Genomic DNA, 6640 nt, shown 5'->3' on the forward strand with positions numbered 1-6640 from the left:
TATTTTTTAGTAGAGACGGGGTTTCACCGGGTTAGCCAGGATGGTCTCGATCTCCTGACCTCGTGATCCGCCCGTCTCGGCCTCCCAAAGTGCTGGGATTACAGGCTTGAGCCACCGCGCCCGGCCAACATCTTAAAATCTTAAAATGCATGCTTATCTCATATCAAATGTAATTTTTTCTCTTTAAAAATCTCATAGTTCTTTTATAATTTTTGCTTCTGAAAGTAATTGCCTATAAACAACTTGCTTGATTTTAGATTTTCCACAGTTTTCAGTAATCATCATACAAACCCAGGAAAATCTAGCCATAGATTATTTTCAGAAGCAATGAAATTTATATGAATGCTACATTTCATAATTAATAAGATTGGCATTATGCTTTCTGCTATACAGATTTAATTGACATTTTATTAATTTCAGGTTTGCCTTTTAGTGCTTTGACTGGGAAGTGTTTGGGGAAGCCTTCACATGAAGGGTGTCAACAGCTGTTAGCAGGTAAGGTAGACAGAACTGGGTGGCAATGCCTGAAATGACCAGCAAACATCTCGGCTTGTGGGGCTGAGTGTAGGTGAGAGAAATAGCAGAAGACAGGATTCTAAGCACTGAGCCAGGCACTACCGTATCCATAATCTCCTCTGAGACTTGAAAACCAAACTGGGGCCAGGTTACAAATGACTTCACATGCCATTCTCCCCACTGCCTGCCACTTGTACCCTGGGCAGCCATTGGGGACATTCCTGGTTCTGGATTCCTGCCTCTGAGCAGTTCTCTAAACATGGGCAGGAGGCCTGTGCTTCCCCACACCCGTTTCCATCTGTTTGTATGGCCCAGAGCCACTTGTGATAGGGCCTTCCTAGGAATAGAAGATAACACCGGCATCATTCCAGGGCCACAGTGGATGGGCTTTCCCTGCCCAGGAAATGACTGCTGCATTGATCTCTGTGACACTCAGGCCAGGGCACCCTTGTGGGGAGGAGTCCAGTCTGCATTGCATCAAATACCTAGGAGAGGGAAAAGCCGTGTAAGCCAAGCATATGTTTATTTGATTGAAACGAATAACTCTCACAGGCCACAAACGAGACAGGCAGACAGATGTTTCAAGCGGCACCTCGTCAGCTGATTTGAGCCATCATGCGATATCAGTGCACAGAATAATTCTGGAAAGATTCTAGGAAGGGAAGCTGGCTATCTTCAAATCTCCCTCTTTAGGATGAATTTCACAGCAACCACTTCAGATGGTAGTAGGGACTGATTATCCCCATTTTAAACCTTAGAACAGAAGGACCACTCCCCCAGTGATACCCACCTAGGAATGGAAGAAGCCCCGATGACCACAACCCAGGTCTTTAACCTCTGAGATCTCTTTTCATTGAGCTTGGCAGAACTGCCACTCCAAAGACTCACAGCCTCTCAAAGAATGGTGAGAGCATGTCAAAAAGACAGAGAAACTGGCTTGAAAGGGCACCTGCTGGTCAAACCTGGGACAATTTATTTATCAAAATAAATAATAATGATAATAGTTGTAACGTTTGAGTAAAATAGAAATCTGTAAGTCCATATTGATACAAACAAATACACAGAAAGAGGAGAAAGCTTTCTTTATAGTAAAATGACAACTGGTAAAAGTAGACATAATGGAATTAGAATCACCATTTAGCAACAATCATAGTGATACTCAGCCAAGAAACATCAGTAGATGTTAGAACCAGTGGGTGAATGTTTAATAAGAAATGGGAAAATTTTATACTTTCAGAGTACCTCCAGCCAAATTCTTATTAACTACAGAGGGAAAAAGAGTAATTTTACAATGAATAGTCCTGACAAATACCGCCTCAACTGAATAATCAAAGTGAATATTGGCCGGGCGTGGTGGCTCATGGTTGCAATTTCAGTGCTTTGGGAGGCCAAGACTTGTGGAGCACTTGAGCCCAGGAGTTTGAGACCAGCCTGAGTGATATGGCAAAACCCCGTCTCTACAGAAATACAAAAAGTTACCCAGGTGTGGTGGAGTGTACCTGTAGCCCCAGCTACTTGGGAGGCTGAGGTGGGAGGATCACCTGAGCCTGGGAGGTCAAGGCTGTAGGGAGCCAAGATCATGCCACTGCACTCTAGCCTAGGTGACAGAGTGAGACCCAGTCTCAAAAAAAAAAAAGCAAAATCAAAAACCCCACAGTGAACATCACCAATAATAGGTCAGGTTGAAATCATGCCCCACCTAATCAGATGTAAATATCTTGTCAAAAATGCACCTCTCAATCTAATCCGGAGAAAGCATTCAACAAACCCAAACTGAGAGACATTCTACAAAATAATCAGCACATCCAATCAAAAGTGTCAGTTAGGAAAGTCAAGGAAAGATCGAGGAACTCTTCTGACTGAAGGACGCTAAAGAGACATGATGATTACATGCAACAGATGTTCCAGGATTGGGTCCTTTTGCTACAACAAATACTATTTGAATAATTGTCAAAACTAAATGGCATCTGAGGGTTAGATGGCAGAAATGTTTTGATTTGAATTTCTTTATTTTGATGATTGCACTAGAATTATGTAGGAGAATGTCCTTGTTTGTAGGAATTACACACTCAAGTGTTTAGGTTCAGGTTAAAAAGTTCTTTGTCTATTTCTGCAGCTCTCCTGTAAGCATGTAATTATTTCAAAATAAACAAAGAAAATTCCTAGACGCGAGTGAAAGCGGGGGATATTAAACATATTTTTGTCACTTCTTCCAGGAAATAGGCTGCCTCCCTCAAGGATAGGGTAGTAACCAAGGACAAGCTGTCAGTTGAGACAGCTTGGTGTGCTTCTGGAAAGCCCTGTTTGCAACAAATGTCTGCAAATCAGTCCTACATCCCAGTAGCTTAAATTTATGAGGCTTCATTGTTTACAGTCAACCTTTAGTTAACAGCAGCTCTTTCATTTTACCTTTACATCTGACTCACTCGATGAAAAAAAACTTCTGAAAAACAAAACACTGAAGAGTTCTGAAATAGCTTCCATCCATAAGAACCTTTTAATAAATGTTTTATAAAAAAATACAAAATCTAAGTCCGTGATGTCAGTGCTGGTTTCCTTAAAAGAGAGAACAACTAGAAATGAATGTGCTATCATCCATCCAGCACGTAAGATAAACAAAATCAGCACCAGCTTACCACTACACAGAGCAATATACCTTCCTGTTATAGTCTCCTTGCTGTCTACTGCTTTTCTGCTAAATTCTGCTGAATTTCCAATGAAATGTTATACAGTGTATGACTCTTCTGTCTACCAATGACTGGCTCGCCCTCCCTCACTCCCTCTCTCCTTCCCTCCCTTCTTCATTGTCTTCATGCAAGTGGGGAGATCAGAAAGTGTGTTTTTCTTACAAACCTTAGGAAAACTGTAACACCTAGCAAACCTATAATTAAACTTAATATAACCTGGGAAAGGCAGAAGAAAAAGAAAATGAAGATTGTGAATCAGATGAGACAGGCAGTTAGCACGTCTCCATTTCGTTTGGGAAAGGCAAGTAAAGTCTGCAGACGTCAAGTTCTCTCTGTATGCTGTGCCTAACTTGGATCTGTATTTCAACTCTCCTTTCTCAAAGAAATGCCATGTCCTAGGGATGCTTGGAGCACTTCCACAGCATTCCACGGGAAGCTCTAATGACCCTCCATCCTCTCCAAGTAGAACAGGCTGTCTCCAACTCGCAATCTCACTATGTTCCAAAAGTTCTTTTTTCTTTTTTCTTTTTTTTTTCGAGACGGAGTCTTGCTCTGTCGCTCAGGCTGGAGTGCAGTGGCGTGATCTCGGCTCGCTGCAACCTCCGCCTCCCGGGTTCAAGTGATTCTCCTGCCTCAGCCTCCCGAGTAACTGGGACCACAGGTGTGTGCCACCATGCCTGGGTAATTTTTTGTATTTTCAGTAGAGACAGGGTTTCACTGTGTTAGCCAGGATGGTCTCGATCTCCTGACCTCATTATCTACCCGCCTTGGCCTCTCAAAGTGCTGGGATTACAGGCGTGAGCCACCGCCCCCATCCCCAAAAGTTCTTTATTTTAAAGTGTCATTTAGAGATTGGCAATAATGTTACAAATTATAATTAGATTTCCCAACTAGTCACAAAACTCCCCATAATTAGCGTATAATGTAACCAATACATACACAAGCTAATGTAACCAAGCGTGTGCGCCCCCCTACACACACACAGCCTTCCACATACACAAAACAAAAACAATAATAGAAAAAAATGCATAGTATATCCCCTACATCACGCATCAACAAGCGTCTATGGGCTAGCCTGGGAATCTAACCAACATTTTTACATTGATTCACTAGGAAAAAGAAAATCGAATCCAATTTAGAACTCAGGCCTTTGGATACATTCCTTTCCTATCCCATAGTTCCTTCTCCCATCACATCTCACCCTGCAACCCCACGCCACCTCATCCCTGACAAGTAATGAATACTCTTCTCAGCTTCTCAGGCCCGAGCTACCTCTTGAAAAGGAAACCTCATTCCACAGAGGCCTTCACTCTACCTCACACACACACACACACACAGACATACGCACAGACACACAAACTCAGAATGACTAAGGTGGCATTTTCAGGTGGTGACTGTGAGACAAGCATCCATAGTTCAGAGGCTACATTAACATAAATGATGCATGTTCACAAGCAGCCCCCTCGCTTAGAATTCTGATATGAACAAGAACATGGTGAGGGGGTCATGCTAAGCCAAGCTCTCATTCATTCCCATAGATAGAGACCCCAGGCCTATACTCAGTTTTATGATACTGTGCTGTGATTATTGTCTTGCTGTAATTTTGTTTTCTCATTTCTGGCATAATCTGTTTCATTGAACACAGAAAATATGACATGTGGGCAGAAAATGAGGCTTAAAAAGAAATTTAGGAAAGCAAATATCATTTGACATTTTGCCACTAGATGTGAATTTCATTTAGGACAGGTTTCTAGTGATACTTGGTGAAATTCTCTTGTTTAAAACATCTGTAGAATAGTCTAATTATCCTGATCATGAGGAAAAGAAACAAGAAGAGGGAGGAGAAGACCTAAATAGCCGTTGGTACCAACTCGTTGCTGTAACCACACACAGCTATAAATTTATTAGATGTGGCACGATTTAAGTTTCAAAAAATGAAAAGAGCATTGCCAGGATGATGTCACTGAAAGTAAAAATGTCCTTGAAATTCTTATTCTGTGACAAAAAATGAGGGCAAATCTGTCTGGTATTCTCTCTCCTTGTTCTTCTTCAAGACAAAGTTTCTAAAATAATCTCAGACGTGGTGTAACATTTGCCAGACAGCTGTTCTAGGGAATGCCAAGAAGATAATCCTTGGGTCTATCATCGTCTTTTGTATTTTTTCTTCCTTCAGTACATTTCGGGTTCAGGCTAGCACATAGATGCCATGTTCAGAAAGTTTAGAAAGTCTCTCTAGGGAGACTTGATGTCTCTGGAGGCCTTTTATGCTGATTTTACTGGCCTCATTGAGAAGGCAATTTCTTGACTTCCTGGCAAAGGGATTGACCTTAACTCTGTTTCTAGAGGGCAAATGTCTGTTGAGATGAAGCCATGGCTGAGGCTCACACTCAGGGATGCATCTGATCTGAATCCTCTCGCTCAATCCCTGAGAAAGGTCCCATGGACGGTGAGTGAAACTCTGAACCAGGAATTATAGATTTGTTCATCTTAGAACTAGAAAAAGACCCTAGAGGACATCTAGCTTAGCACTCTCCCTTCCAACCTATTGGTGACCCCCACTGTCCAACGGAAATGAGTTTTCTAGAAAACAAAATTCTTTCTCCCAATAAACATGTTCAAAATCTCATGCATATTTTAATACTTATGACTTCATGTTTCATTTGAATGAGCGTGATGATTAAATTGGGGGCAGAGAGAAAAAGAATCTTGTGTGTTTACACAAACCTAGTATAAAATCCTGAGGTCAGCCCTTCCCTCAAATCTTCAAAACACAGTTCTCTGATGCTGCTGTTGCTTAAATCTTCGTCATTTGTCAGAGAAGAAAAAAGACTGTTACTAGAAGAGGAGACAGAGGGGCATGCACTATGGACATGGGACTGGAAAACAGACACTGATCTGAGGCAGAGGCAACGTGAGAAACATTCATAGCTGTCTTTCAGGTCCCGACAGATGGACCCAGGAAGCCAGATTTCTGGCCGTGGGGAAATTGTTCTCTTGTCACCAGGCTTTCTCCAGTTCTACCATGAAATAGGCTAGTGTATTAGTTCGTTAGCATTGCCATACTATTCGTTATTGCCATAACAAAAAGCCACAGACTGGATGGCTTAAACAACGAAAACTAATTTTCTCTCAGTCCTGGAGGCTGGAAGTCCAAGATCCAGGTGTCAGCAGGCTTGTTTCTTCTGAGGTCTCCGGACTTGTGACGGCCAGCTGCCTTTTTGCTGTGTCCTCACATGATCTTTCTCCCCTACGACATTTGTGGTATCTCCTTTTGTGCCCAATTTCCTCTTCTTATAAGTAAGGATGCACCCGTAGTCCCAGCTACTGGGGAGGCTGAGGCAGGAGAATCACTTGAACCTGGGAGGCAGAGGTGGCAGTGAGCCGAGATCGTGCCACTGCCCTTCAGCGTGGTGACACAGCGAGACTCTGTCTCAAAA

The 6640-nt window shown here is 42.4% G+C and overlaps 1 long non-coding RNA gene across 1 annotated transcript; it reads right to left on the reverse strand.

The window, feature by feature from the left end:
• Window positions 1-388: 388 nt before the first annotated feature.
• LOC112619748 lies at window positions 389-6007 on the reverse strand. Its single transcript, XR_003118292.1, has 2 exons — window positions 5928-6007; window positions 389-1001 (listed from the first exon to the last, which is right to left on the reverse strand). It is a non-coding gene; the product is annotated as an uncharacterized LOC112619748 (long non-coding RNA).
• Between the last annotated feature and the right edge of the window lie 633 nt (window positions 6008-6640).

The sequence above is a fragment of the Theropithecus gelada genome, chromosome 2 (assembly GCF_003255815.1).
Source record: "Theropithecus gelada isolate Dixy chromosome 2, Tgel_1.0, whole genome shotgun sequence".
Taxonomy (NCBI): Eukaryota; Metazoa; Chordata; class Mammalia; order Primates; family Cercopithecidae; genus Theropithecus; species Theropithecus gelada.